The sequence below is a fragment of the Cupressus sempervirens genome, chromosome 4 (assembly GCF_028749045.1).
Source record: "Cupressus sempervirens isolate cs-2001-9-10 chromosome 4, ASM2874904v1, whole genome shotgun sequence".
Taxonomy (NCBI): domain Eukaryota; kingdom Viridiplantae; phylum Streptophyta; class Pinopsida; order Cupressales; family Cupressaceae; genus Cupressus; species Cupressus sempervirens.
The window spans coordinates 143642025-143657579 of NC_143121.1; positions in this window are offsets into that span (position 1 = coordinate 143642025).

Below are 15555 nucleotides of genomic sequence, written 5' to 3' on the forward strand. Positions count from 1 at the left end.
CAACCCCCCACCCCTTAGAAGTTTACACTCTTTCCCCTTGTAATTCCAACAATTAACATCCCCTCCATGTGCTAGCAATGCCTCCTATAGTCAAAATTCACAAGTTTAGAGAAGAGGTATCGATTTGAACCCTTGTTTTTGTTAAATTATATATTTATGATTTTTATTTTTCATTTTTTTATTCAAGTTAGTATAGTTTAATGAAATATTATTATTTATATGTTTGGTAATGTTTGAAATCCTCCACCAAATCCACCTACAAATAATCCACCGATACAACAACCAAACCCTCCACAAAATCAACCTGAAAAACCACCTCCTCCACAATCTCCACCAATTCAAAGACGTCCTCTAGGGACTCAATATAATTGATTGAATTAAATAGAAAGAGGACAAAATTAATTACAAACAATTATTGGGAGGTTAAAGGATTCATTTCAAAAAAAACCTAGTAGGGCACAATTGGCAACATCCCTTGAGACTATTGTGACCCAAATTTCTTTTGTTGGTGGCCAATTTAATATATGGATGAATAAAAGAGACTTGAACAAAAAAATATATTATGTTGATGAATTATCATATGACGATGTTAAAAATAAAGGAATTACAAAAGATGCCATATGTGCTTTGTTTAAAAGACTATGGGAAGAAGACACCATAAGAACTATTGCTGAAAGGTTCCCCATCCACTAGTGCATAACAAGGATATAAAAAATAAATTTTAGGATATACAGTGGATGGTGTTTGATGCTTGTTCTTGCAATAATTATGAGGTCCCAAAGTATTTTTTTAATGAAATTGTATTGAGTGTTTATCATTGGGGAGATCCCCAATCATTTTGATATTTTTGCATCTTAGGGTAGAGGTGGGGGGTCATCATTTCTAAGGCCAAGGGTACTTCATGACCTAATGTGCCAAGGACACCTGTTGGTGTCAACCAGGGGGAGCATATTGTAGTTTCTTCTATTTTGAAGGAACACATAGAGGTAGAAACATTAGGCAGTATTAGTCAATTAACTTAGAGCCTCGTCATCATAGAGGCCATATGTGCATGTCATGTGGAGCTCTATGCACATTTGACGCTTTTGGCAGAGAGGAGGTGTATGATGAGATGATGAAATATGCCTTCCTTAATGACACATTTGGCATTGATATGCATGTAAATATTAATAATTATATTAAACTATTTTGATCACATCTTGAATATGTACATGATTGACTAATAAATTGGTATTTATTGACATTGTTCAAAATTCAGGGCTAGAGTGTTACTAGTACTAGCATTGAACCCTCGACTAGATTGTACACCATGTCGATAACTTGATAGGTATGTATTGATTTAATCATTTAATTGATACATATTTTTATCATGTAATCATATGAAAGGTTGACTCAAAACTTTTATCCATGTGCATTAGTTCTTTGGTGAATCATCTACTATCATGTTATACTTTGAGCATGAGCATGGTACCAGTCATGATGAGGTATATTTGTTTGCATATTTATTTGATTCAATCGATTATGTTTATTTAGGTATATTTGTTTAAATATTTATTTGATTCAATTAATTATGTTTATTTAAGTAATAAATTAAAATAATTAATAAATTAGATTATTATGATCATATGTAGAGTCAAGCTACTAGTCATGGTGTTGTTGACTTGGGCTCACCTAGATATCAGACGAATTCATTTTCTTCACAAGTATATACATGTATTAATACATTTTTAGTGGCATAAGTTCAAGGAATCTTGATTGAAATAATTGTCTTCATAATTTATTGGAACACCCAAAAAGAACTAGGTGTATCTCTAATAGATTTGCATACATGTCCAATAGAGAAATATTGCACCTACGACATTGACACCACACAATATAGGATGGGGTCATACATTCATAGAGGTACTCAAGTTTTTGTAATTATTGATGGACTATAAAAACATATGTATTCTTGATAACTACAAATAATTCTCTTGTTGTATAATTTTCATCTTATGACATTGGAGACTCCTCTACATCTTTGTTTGTCTATTGAGCAAGGATTTGTTGTTGTAGTGGTCAATTTTGACCCATTGAATGAGGTATATTAATTAAAATTGTTATTATTGAAATTATAAATGATATTCATAAGTAGTAGTGATGTATTATTTTCATCATTGTTGTAAGGTCTTGTCACTCTTGATGTTCTGTGTACTCCTGAGCTTGAAGAGAGTGACTAATTATTTGTAGTAAGTAAATACTTTATCTTATGTATACTTATACTTTAATTATGACATATATTTAATACTTATTTATTCACATATACTTTTGATTGTAGCAATTCAAACTACAAAAGATTCTAGAGCGACCGCATTAGGAAGACCCCCTCATCCTAGGCATCTCCCTTTGCATGACAAACAAAGACACCTAGGGATTTGTTTTCTTACCCTAGAGGGAAGGACTAGATCTATAGGGATGTTTTATTTTATTCATGTTTGGCATTTTCAGACATACATTTTGTATATTTTAGTTGATTTACATGTCACCTTTGACATATATTGGACATATTTGATGTACATGACATATTGGACATATATTTCATGTATGACATTAATAGACATATAATTGATTTTATCTTATGTATCTTCTCATTATCTATGTTATCTTGGCATTATATATTTCATGTATGGACATATATAGTTGATGACATATATATATATATATATATATATATATATATATATATTCTTGTCTTATTTATATCTATCTTTTTTATCTTGTATAGATGGTGTAAATGCATTCATTCATTCTATCTTGTTACATTCCAAAGAAAATGTTACATTCTCTGCCTTGTTGGAAGTGATTATATAACTTGGAGTGTTATATTTGATATGCATTTCTCACTATGACATGTTTTTTTGTCTTATACTACCTTTGTTTACTATAACTCCATGGAATAACTTAGTGCACCTTGGTATGCTTAGGTCCAACTCGTGGAAAATTATTCTGGATGCTTAATGAGAAGGAAAAGAGGACCCTTGTATTTACCCAACCAATTAGACCTAACAGAGATGACATAATGGTTTCACATCAAATGAAATGAAAGATGCACCAATTAGAAACTTTCTATTGCACAATACTACAACAGTTTTTGTCAACTGAAACTTGGTCACCAAAACCAAATCATGAGGAGCCTCAAAAAATGGAGCTATATGCATGTAGACCTCAGGGAAATCTTCCTCATGCACTTCATAGATCTCATATACCCATCACAAGGTCCAAGTTATCACTCTCCAAAAACTGTAGTCCTAATTGACTTAGTGCTCCTTGGGAAAACTTAGGTCCAACATGCACAAAACTATCTTAAAATCTTGGTGAACAAAATGAGATTTCCCCAACCATTTACCTAGCTTACTAGAGCTAATAGAGCTAGTGGAATGTTCCCAGGATGAATAGTTTGAAAGATGCACCAATTAGCAACTATCAAGTGCATGACATTGCAAGTTTTTTTGGCAAATAAAACATTCTTGCCAAGTCCAAATAGAGTTCAATATTGCATAATGGGCCTATACACACTTAGAGGATCCCTACACCATCCTTGTGTAGTTTAGAGATCTTAAATACCAATCATGAGGTCTATGTTATTGCCCTTCAAAAATTGTAGCCCTAATCAACTTAGAGCTCATTGGGAACACTTAGGTCCAAGATGCACAAAAGCATACTAAAATCTTGGTAACAAAAATGAGATGTCCCCTATAATTTACTTGACCAACCAGAGCTAACAAAATTGATAGAATGGTTGTAGATGAATAGTTCGAAAGATGCACTAATTAGAAACTTTCAAGTGCATGACATTGCAAGTTATTTTGGCAATTGAAACATGCTTGTCAAATCCAAATGGAGTTGAGTATCCTAAAATGGACCTACAAACACTTAGATGGACCCTATACCATCTTTGTGCACTTCATAGATCTCAGATACCCACACAAGGTCTAAGTTATTGCCCTCCAAATTTATTTGTCCAAATCAACTTAGTGCTCCTTGGGAACACCTAGGTCCAACATATGCAAAAGTGTTCTAAAAGCTTGGTGACCAAAATAAGATGTCCTCTATCATTTACCAATCCAACTAAATCTAACAAAATTGATGGAATGGTCCTAGGACAAATGGTTTGAATGATGCACCAATTAGAAACTTTCAAATGCATGACATTACAAGTTTTTTGGGCAACTAAAACATGCTCACCAAATCCAAATGGAGTTGAGTATCCTAGAATGGACCTACACACACTTAGAGGGGCCCTACATGATCCTTGTGCACTTCATAGATCTCAGATATCCATCATGATGTTTGAGTTATTTCCCTCCAAAAATCATTGTCCTAATCGACTTAGTGCTCCTTGGTAACACCTAGTTCCAACATACATGAGAGCATTATGAAAACTTGGTGACAAAAAAAGATGTTCCCTACTGTTTACCCAACCAAATGGAGCTAGTAGAGCTAGTGGAATTGTCGTAGGATGAACGATTGAAAGATGTACCAATTAGCAACATTTAAGTCCATGACATTACAAGTTCTTTTGGTAACTGATACATGCTCTCGAAATCCAAACAAAGTTGAGTATCCCATAATAGACCTATATGCACTAAGAGGGGCCCCACACCATCCTTGTGCACTCTGTGGATCTCAAATACCCATCATGAAGTTCGAGTTATCACCCTCTAAAAATCAATTTCATAATCAACTTAGTGCTCCTTGGGAACACCTAGGTCCAACATTATAAACATGATGCACTAATTAAAAAAAAGTAGTTTTAGCAGCATATAAATATTAATATGAGAAATGCATATAGAATATTATCACTGAAATTTATATAATTGAATCTTGATAGCAGTATCACAATAAAATTCATCTATTTGTATTAATTTCATGAATGTCTATTTTTAACTTAGATCTATTTAAGGTACCTATAGGAAAGAGATAAGTTGAGAAAACCTTTGATCTTGCCAAAAAAAATCAAATATAAACATTTACATCATATGATTTTGCAATTACATCTAATCCAATGAAGCAACTAGATCTTCTCTACTCTTTATTGTTTCAAGTAGTGCCTAATGTTATGACTTGTGAACCTTCCAAAGAGTCTTATTGTATGGTTTTACTCTATATTTAATCAAGTGGACATTTAGCACAATGAATTTTTTTTGAATAATGAAGAATCCTACTTTATTTTTGTCAATCCTTGAATAACAAGTAGTTAGAGTTCTTTATATCATATCATCTAAGCCATGTACTTGTTATGACCACTGTACCTATATGTTATTGTAAACCCTCACCATCTATAACTGAGTGATCCAATTTATTTTTTTCCTTCACACAACAACACAAATAATAATTTGTCCCTTCTTCATTGTCTTCATATGTAATAACAACTAAAATATGGCCTGCATGAAAGAAACATAATATGCTGATTAATACCTCAAATAGCACCAATAAAAGTAACAAAGTTAAACATTAATTTCACATTGAAATATATATTATCTGGTTGTACCAGATTAGGCAATCAGCTAAAGTCAATTGATGATTCCATCTATACCATTTCCAATGCTCGTGGGGGATGATAGGTGTTTTCTAGAATCAAAACTAATAAATGTCATTTGTCCACCCATTCAATTGAGTCACATCCATCCCAATCTTTCTCTACACATGATAGATAGCATGCCATTTATCATGTGTGGATACTCCATGAACTTGCATTAGTGCTTCTAAAAGAGTGTAGCTCATTTGATCCTACCAGTGTACAATAATATTCATATGGTGCAATGTTAGTATTATCTATTAAACAAAAAAAAAAAGTGAATTGTAGACTCACCTTCCTTACCTTGACCTATTGTGGTGTTACACCACTTTAGGATACTGTCTACATTTGACAATGTTACATTGTATCTGTACTTTAATTCTTCATGATTTAAGGCTCTTTTGATATATGTTCTTACACCATCTTGCTCTTCATTTCCATGAGCAACCTTTATGAAATTCCACATATATTGATTACTAGTGCACCTATGCATTCATTCAACCAATAAAAAACCTATGCATTCTTGAATTGAAATACACATTGTCTAACAAAATTATGTGTTGGCGATATTATATGCCCCTAATAATCAAATCATCGTAGAATACTTAAAAGAAACTCTATAAAAACTATGTAGACTATGACTGATCATCAATAATATAAAAATGGCACTCTCTCAATATCTTCATGTCTTCCTTTGTACTTGTAGGTGAATACATGAATGTTATATGAACAAATATGGAAACTTGTAAAGAAGTATATTACTTTTCTTGTGCCTCATTTTTTGGTTGTATTGTGTAGTTCTCTACAAAAATCCACAATTGAAATAATGGTATCTAGTGGAAATGTGTCCTTGCACAACTTAAATTAGAAATCTTACCACCATGTCTTGTGTGTATGCCTTGCATACTCATAAATGATTTTTTCTAAAAAAAATCGTCATGAACTCATATACTAGAATATTTTCAATCACTAAATCACATATTTTACCCTCTTTCCCATCTTTTAGAGCATATGTCACAATCTTGTATTTTCCAAACTCTACAATTATATTTTCAATTACATGTGTACTATCCATATATTCATAAGTCAATAAACATTGCAAACCACCACAAATTAGGCATGTACCATTCAAGCATGACAACCTGTAAAATTGTTGACCATCTCCTCTTTCACATAAGATGGTAGAAATGAATTCCCTTAAAGATCCAGGTGGCTCCTTTATGTTACAACCTTGCAAAACAAACTTAGAATACAAAAAAACACATATATGCCTTAAAACATCAAAATGGTTAGAAAATTCAATATGTACCCTACAACAACAAGTTGTAGGTGTGTGATTTATTTTCACATAAAAAGTTTTACATATTTGAAAATATCTTTGACTAATTTTAATTTGAGGATACATACCAATATAATTTGCAAAGAATTGAGTGTGAGTTGAATCCAAATGTTTTTTGCATGTGGATCATGGATTTTACTACCAGCCCTTCTTAGAACATCTGTTTGATTAGGGGATACATGTGTGTTATTCTTCCAAAAACCTTCAATTAATGATTTTAAAGCTTCGGTAATTTCTTTAACCTTTCGCATTAGTCTACCACTAAATGTCCATAACTCATTTTTCATTGGATCTTCCACTCTTTCACACCTTCCAATGGCTCTGATTAGATTATCTCTACTCATCTTCAATGATTTCCTTGTGTTTTGAATGAGTCAAGATTTCTTCATTTGGGTGCTTATTAATGTTGATGTAAGTATGTATCTTGTGATATTACTATATTTGGTGTCATATGCACTCATTAGATTCTTTGCAATTTTATTTTTTTAATTCGATTCTTTCATTGTTCTTAGTCCAAGAATCTTGATGACGGGCCTAAATTTTAAATTCCTCATTATTTCAACTAATAATTTACACCATCCTATTATATTTAATTCTTCAAAGAATAATCTCCATATTCAAATAATTTTTCTTTGACAAGTACACTTTGAAATCTTTTTAGGCATTGATTAAAAAATGTTAGTATCAATATCAATCAAATATCTTGGCTTTCTATAATGAATTGTTGGAGGTGTTCTAATATCTTCAATGGACTCAAAATTATGAACATCAACATTATTTTGGGTGAATTGAGTTCCTTCAAGGTTCAAAGATGGCATGCCTTAGCAATAAGATGTTTAAGAAGGAATATCACCTACTTGGTATGTTGATATTGTCTCTTCAACATGACACAATGGAGTGTGTATACCATTGAATGTAGAAAAATATGTCTCTTCAACAAGAGATGATGTTGTGGCTCCAATATGGGAAGATGGTATACCATCATAATTCAATTATCTAGTTGAGTGTAAGGGTTGCATCTATTCTCTTTGTCTTTACAATTCTAAATCTTTTGTTTCTTTCTCTTATTTGTTCCAAAGATAAATTGTCCTTAGTGGCTTGTAATTTTATTTTTTCATGTAATACTCTCATTTAATCCCTTTTATTTTCCAATTCTCTCTCCCTCTCTTTTGTTGTTTTAATTTTTGGTTTCTTCCTTGGCATGATGGTGAATTCTACATGAAAAATAGTTGAAATATACAAATTACAATGATTTATAAATATAAAATTATTCAAACATACAAATTACAATAATTTTTATGAATAATATATTAAAACATGTCAAGAGTAAGTGCACCAAGTTGTGGTGCCAAAAGGGGGGTATAAGTAGCCACTTTCTTTTCTTTTGAAATCAATAATATCTGAACTTCGACAAGAATTTGAAGATAGTTATGCTCAAAATTTTAAGATACAACAAAAACAAAAGTAGTAGTCCTTTAAATCTAGTTTCTAAAATACTAAAAAAAAATTCAAAATGGTTTATTTTAAGGTCATCAAAAAAGGGTGCCATAGAAAGTGGTACTATTTTTTTTTTTAAAAATAACATATTGCAAAGTGTGGCCCCCCTAAAATTTTAACGTTTTTTTTGAAATTCTTTAATTGCTCTAGTCAAAAGTTACCTAACATCATGTAGTTTATCCTAGATTTTTTGGGTAATTTTATAATGTGTATTTTTTTATATGAATTTTGTAATTGGGAACATCCTAAAAATGTGAATTATCTATGTACTCCCCCTAGAAATGAATGAAAAATAATCTAAAATCAAAACTTTTGCAGAATAGAGTCTAGTTTCTAAAAAACTATGTTATTGCAAAATTCGATGAATAAACTACAATTTACACCCCAATTAGTACACATTGATTTTTAAAAAAAATGGGACATACATTCAAAATAAATTATGGTTAAAAGGCTTGAAATAGTTTAAATTCAAAATAAATTATATGGTTATGTAGCTAACACAGAGATCTACAATGTCATGTAATCTAATTTTATCAATGCTCAACCATGAGGAGACTTGAAGGAGAGCACACAAGAAAAATTAATCATTTTTTGTATGTTTTCTATAAAACATGTCTCAAACTAGTTTAGAGACTCCAAAACTTTGGGTTGGATCCCTAAGGAAAATCCAAGACTTAGGCTTGGTAGAATCCAAAGCTTTTAATAGTGTGTCCACACTATAGCTTGAGAGAGAGAGAGAGAGGGGGGGCTGGGAGAGAGAGAGAGAGAGAGAGAGAGAGAGAGAGAGAGAGAGAGAGAGAGAGAGAGAGAGAGAGAGAGAAGTAAGAGTAAAAAATCCATAAGGATAACCAACTATCCTTCCTAAGACCTACTCAAGCCTAGGGTAGATATGAAATGGTCCTTTTGTTTCACTCACCAACTTCACAACCTCAACTCACCCTAGCTTCTATGTGGTCTAGAACATACACCCAACAAAAACCACACTTACACCTCTCTCCACCTACATCCTCAAAGATCTTAAGCTTCCATACACCCTAAAATATCATTCTCCAACCTTCTATAAGGTTTATTTTCCAATTGATAGGTCTAACACTTCCCAATACACCAAATTCAAAAGTTACACTAGGAGGCCTAAAAGGGGTTAATTCCTAGTATCCTTGATTTTGCCAAATTAGTACTAAGCTTCACAAACTCCTACACAACCACAAAAAAAAATTACATAATCTCTTATCATGTCTAAAACCATACCTAAATCTCATATATTGGGTTAAGATCTCAAGTTTAATGCCCCTTCCTACCAAGCCCTAGTTCTTAGACCTTTTAGGCTTAAATTGTTGTTTGGCATTATAGGCTCATCTTCATGAAACCCATGAAGTAAAATTATCTAAATACACCATTTTTATAATTTTTACAACCTTTCCACTGAAGCTTTTATCTCCACAACTCCTGAAACACCTTTTATGCTATGATTCTTGGCAGACAACATGTTAAAACCCAAAATTATCAATCACATATTATACCACTGCATCACACTCTGATGAAAAAAATTAACAAATCCACCGTACATGTTATCTAAAACTCCTTATCTTTCTTTCCACCAAGTTCCATGAATTGTATACTTCAAATATTGAGAGAAAACACAAAATTACACCCAAAACCTCATTCCAGACTTAGGGTGAACAATAGGTAGAAACAAAACTAAAACTTAAAAGAATCTTCCTTTATTCAAACCAATACAATATTTCATCTTTCATATCATATAGATTAAACTTTCTAAAAAAAATAGAAAATTACTTACTATCACAATAATCAAAATTTAGAAATAAGGTTGCTGACTGTGTACAGAATTGCCTTGCAAAGAAATGTCGTTATTCATTTCAAATTTGTACAAGGTATCATTAACTTCCAAGGTGGGATATATATATATATATATATATATATATATATATCCTTCCCTTTTCCTTAAAAATTATTCTACCTAAAATCTAAAATCTAACCAAATAAAGCTCTAACTGTTGAGCTTCCACATTTTGCAAGAAAAGTTACATGACAACATTTTTTGAAATTTTTACATTTTTTCAAAAACATAACATCAAAACTTCACTAAGGCTACCCAACTATACCAAAACATGAATAAAACTTGTTAAACACAATATTGATAATTTTTTGTCATCTTCCCATGTTTGACCCATTGATCACCTTTTGACTTTGCTTGTAACCTTAGCAATCATGTAATCTAGATGTCAAAAATGCACAAAATGAAAATTTAAACTAACTTGTGTCAATTTGGACACTTATTGATCTTCATATTCTTCCCCATGGTGTTTGACCACCTTATTCATGACTTAGGGTCCCTACACCATACTTCTCTTATTTGAGAAACTCAAGTCCCTTGAGTTGCCAACTGCTAAAGGTTTGTGCCATGCTTGATGATGTCTTCTTCAGTTATCCATGTTGCTTCTACTTTGGGCACACCCTTCCATTTCACCAAATACTCCTTGTATGTCTTGTTCCTAGTCTTCTTGACTATCTTGGTATCTAAAATGAATTCCAATAGTACTGGTTTATTCAGTGGAAGATCCTTTATCCAATCTACCTCACCATCTACCATGCTGCTATCACAAGAATCAATGTTGTTTTTGTTCCCTTTGTATAATTTTAGATCTATAATTATAAAAATGGGTGATATGCCAATCCCTTATGGTAGTTCCAATTCATAAGCATCATTCCCATATTTGTGTAAAATCTTATAGGGACCTATCTTTTTCATTTGTAGTTTGTTGCCCAGTCCTTTAGGTAACCTATCCCTTTTTAGGAAAGCCATCATAGGTCACCCTCCTTAAAATGAATCTCCTTCTTCTTTTGATCTACCATATCCTTGTACTTAGTTATTGATTACTTCAAATGATCCTTGACTTGATCATGTACTCTTTTCATTAATTTAGAAAGTATCTCCCCTATGACACTTCTAGATTTCATGTCTTGTAAATCCCTTAGTTCTAAAGGTCCTCTTGGACGGAAATCATATACTGCTTCAAAAGGTGTTCTGCTAGTTGATCTATTAATTGAATCATTATATGCATATTCAACTTGACTAATTACCTAATCCCAAACCAAACCAAGTTGTTTTGTGAGACACCTAAGTAGGGTTTACAATGACCTATTCATCACCTCAATTTGGCCATCATTTGATGTTTATAAGCTAATAAATAAGCCAAATGTGTGCCAAGTTTCTTCCACAAGATTCTCCAAAAATGCCCAATGAACTTAGTGTCTCTATTAGTCACTATAGTAATAGGAAGACCATGAATTTTGACTACTTCTTTGAAGAAAAGGCTGGAAATATAAGATGCATCATGGTTGCTATTGCAAGGTATAAAATGAACCATTTTTGTGAACCTATCAACTAGTACAAAAATAATGTCTACTAGAAAATTTAGGCAACCCAAGGATGAAGTCCATGCTTATGTTGTCCCAAGGTTTTGTAGATATTGGCAAGGGCTGATATAATCTTGCATTATATGATGTACCTATTAGAAATAGGGATTACTCGGGGGGGGGGGGGGGAGGTGGGGGTGGTGAATCAATAATCTACAAACTTTAGTCACCAATTAAATATTATTTCTTACTTTAAACCATACATAACCAAGTAATAAAGTAACACTAGTGCATTTGCACTCATTTTTCTACCAAAATTTTTGACCAAAGCTATGATTCCTTCTTCTTTTTTGTTTTCATTCCCACATTGATCAAAAATAAAAATTCTATGCCCAATTTGGTCAAAATTTTGACCAACCTATGTTTTCCCAAGTTGAATTTCGAACAACTCAATGTTGTAACAAAAAAAGGAAAAGTTTTATAATGTTAAGTTGCATTATATTACTAAAGGCATGAGCATGGGCAGCAGAAAAATTGGGACTTTATTCACACATCGAGTAATACTAAGACAAATTCACCTGTGTATTGGGGATTTTCCCATTTTGGCTTTGTGCAAATTAGTCAGCATACACTGTCTTGGGTGTGGAGTTGAATCATAATTCCATTGTTTTAGGTTCTTCTTCTCTTCCAACGCTCAATGCATACATTTGTTCTTTTAGATCTTCAGCTTTGGAGTTTTTCAATTGATTTGTGTTTTGGTGTCATGTAGATTGGATTGGGAAAGAGCAAAGTCAACAATGGGGGATCGCCATGATGAAACCTCTTCTTAATCCAAGCATGGCAATATGATCCCATTTCTCTCTGATCTTGATATTTCCAAACTTCACATGCTATTTTTAATAACTTTTCTTGGTTTTTTAGTAGTTTTCTAGTAGGTTTAATTCTCGAGGCCCAACCTATTCTGAAGGTTGTGAAATATTAAACTTTATTAGACCTCTCCATTATTAGACTTGGATTTTTTCTATTATTGTTGGTGCAAATAAATATTTACTATTTACACTTAATTAAGTTTACTTAGGTTAATGCATTATTTCATTATTTTTCATTATTTTATTATTTATTTAGGTGAGACACTTAGGAGTTTGTGTACTCTCACAGATGTATGCAACTCTAATTATGCACATGGTGTCTACAACACTAGACTTTGTATCATTCACTAAGTTGTCATGTTGACAACATAGTTATTCACACTCCTAATTTAGCACATGTTGTCTACACCACTAATTTTCATGCTATACCATTGTAGGCTTATCCTCACATCACCACACTTACTTCTATGCTTAATGGAGGATAACCCATATCTGGTGGATGTGTGCCTAGTTGTATGACTTATCATGATGTTGACTTCTATGCATTCTAGAAGCTCTCCTGAGGCCTTTATATACATGCACTCCTAGTCTACTCTTGGTGTGGCATATACGACATATTGAATGAATATATTGTCATTGTGATCATACTCTCTCTTTGGTCTACTATTGTGCTTGTGTTTGAGTTCCTTTGTCTTGGGTGAATTCTAGCCTAAGACAAATTCTTACATGGTATCAGAGCTCAGGGGAATTCTCTACACATTTCCATTTGAGAGTGTTCATGCCTCAGCACCTTGACCTGAATTTGGAGGTTCCAAAAAAATTGGGAGCATCTAGAGCCAAATCTAACCTCACTGTTGCATTTGAAATGTCAATTCGGTGAAGATTGACTATAAATTTGCCTATGCTAGGTGAAAGTTGATCGTGAGACAAATTATTTTTGTAAATCAGAACCCAGAGGGCCCAATTTATAGTTTGGGTATGGTCATTTTTGGATCTATTTAATTATTTTTTAAGATTTGAATGTTAATCTCTACATTTTTTTTTGTATTTTTTCCCTAGTCGGGCATTCAAGCAGAGAATTTTTTTTCGTAGAATTGGGCTATCAGATCCCGACTCAGCAATTTCAAAATTTTTAGTATTTATTTTGCAGGGTATATTTAATTATTTTATCAGTGGGCATTATTATTTTAAATCCAAAAGCATTATAATTTTTTAGGCTCATCATCAAGCCATATCAACAAATCTAGCTCAAAGATTTCCATAGATCGACCCAGGCCTAGAATCACCTGCGAGCTTCTTTAGTAAGCACTATGTATGCTGTGGGTTTTACATAGTGTGTGAAACCCACCTCCCACAAATGTGGGATAACTCAACAAAAACCTAGGGAATTTGAAAGGATTTTAGCCTCATAATATGTAGTTCCAACACTCACTTCGAAATACTCCGACGATGACAGTCATAATCTGGCAGTTACAAACCCTATAGTCTTTGTAACACATGGCATAGTATAACTCTCTCATTCATTTCACACATGGAAAAATACCCCCCAAATCCTTGACCACATGGAAAATCTATTAGCCTTCCTCACGGTGTAGTTAGGGGACACATAGGTAGACATTTGGCAGAGCCGTACACCTGTTAGTACCTATGTGTACCCTAGTCAGCCTATACAGTCAGTGCATCCATACAATAGATTAATGACACATCATTTCTTATGTGGAAATCATAGTCAGCATACTATACTATCCAAATTTTTCCACGTCACCCCATCTATATTGTCTGTACAATGCTGGTGTCATCATGATTTCATTAATCCACTAGCCTAAAATTGATAGTTGTCTGATTGTCATACTAGGGCCTTTTTGAACTACTACAATGGCTGTGTGACCATCAAATTTAACCCCATATTATGCTAATGCAACCCCTCTCCAGATTGCTTTTTGATTTTGCAGTTCAACTTTGGGAGGCCATATCTCAATCATCTAGACTCCAAATTAGGTGCAATTTTTTTGAAATTGGGTAGAATTTCCTAAACTTTTTAGTGGTGTAGTTTTTTTTCTAGTTTTGGTGCATAGATTTGTTAGAATTTGCATTTTTTGGCAACTACACTTGCATAATCCTACATTTTCAAACTTCAAATGCTCTATATGGGTAGATCTGGAGTCAAAAATAGGTTCTATTTTTTAAAAAAGTGCATTATTTTTTGTCTACTTTCTAGATCTACTATCAAATTTTAGGATTGTGTGGACAAAAGTGTTACTTTCCGCAATAGGTCCTTTCTTTTCTTTGTAATGCTTCAAAATTGTAACACATTGTAAAGTTCTAGACTTGAAATTCATATAAAGGTTGTAATAAGAAAGATCAAAAGTCCATAAAGGTCAAAATTGGCAAGTGGCCCATTGTAATTGCACTACTGATAAAGTGCCAAAAGTATATATTTTGGGGGGGTTTCTTGATTTAGTGGAAAGGGGGGGTGTTCTTGGTGTTGTGTTCTCTATTTTTTGCACTTTTCTTCCATTTTTTGCATTATAGAAAAAATTTAAGTTTCCAAAATTAACTCCTCATAACTATGCTACATGGTCCTTAAAAATGTGGTATCATTTAATGCACAATGGGGTTTCACAATATGTAGATAGTACTCTTCATAAACTAGTAGGTGATAATGTATTAGCAAGAGATATTTCAACTTGGGTAGCAATGGATAGGAAAGCCCTAGGTGATATATGTTTGGGGGTTGATGATAAGATCATGTATCAAATTAAGAAGTGTACTACATCCAAGGAAGCTTAGGATACCCTTGAAAACCTTTATGGTAAAGTGTCTAAAGAGGATGTTTTCAAAATTGAAGATGAGCTTGTCTCCTTAGATCTTAAGTCATATGATTCAATACAAATTTCATCATCAAGGTGAATGAA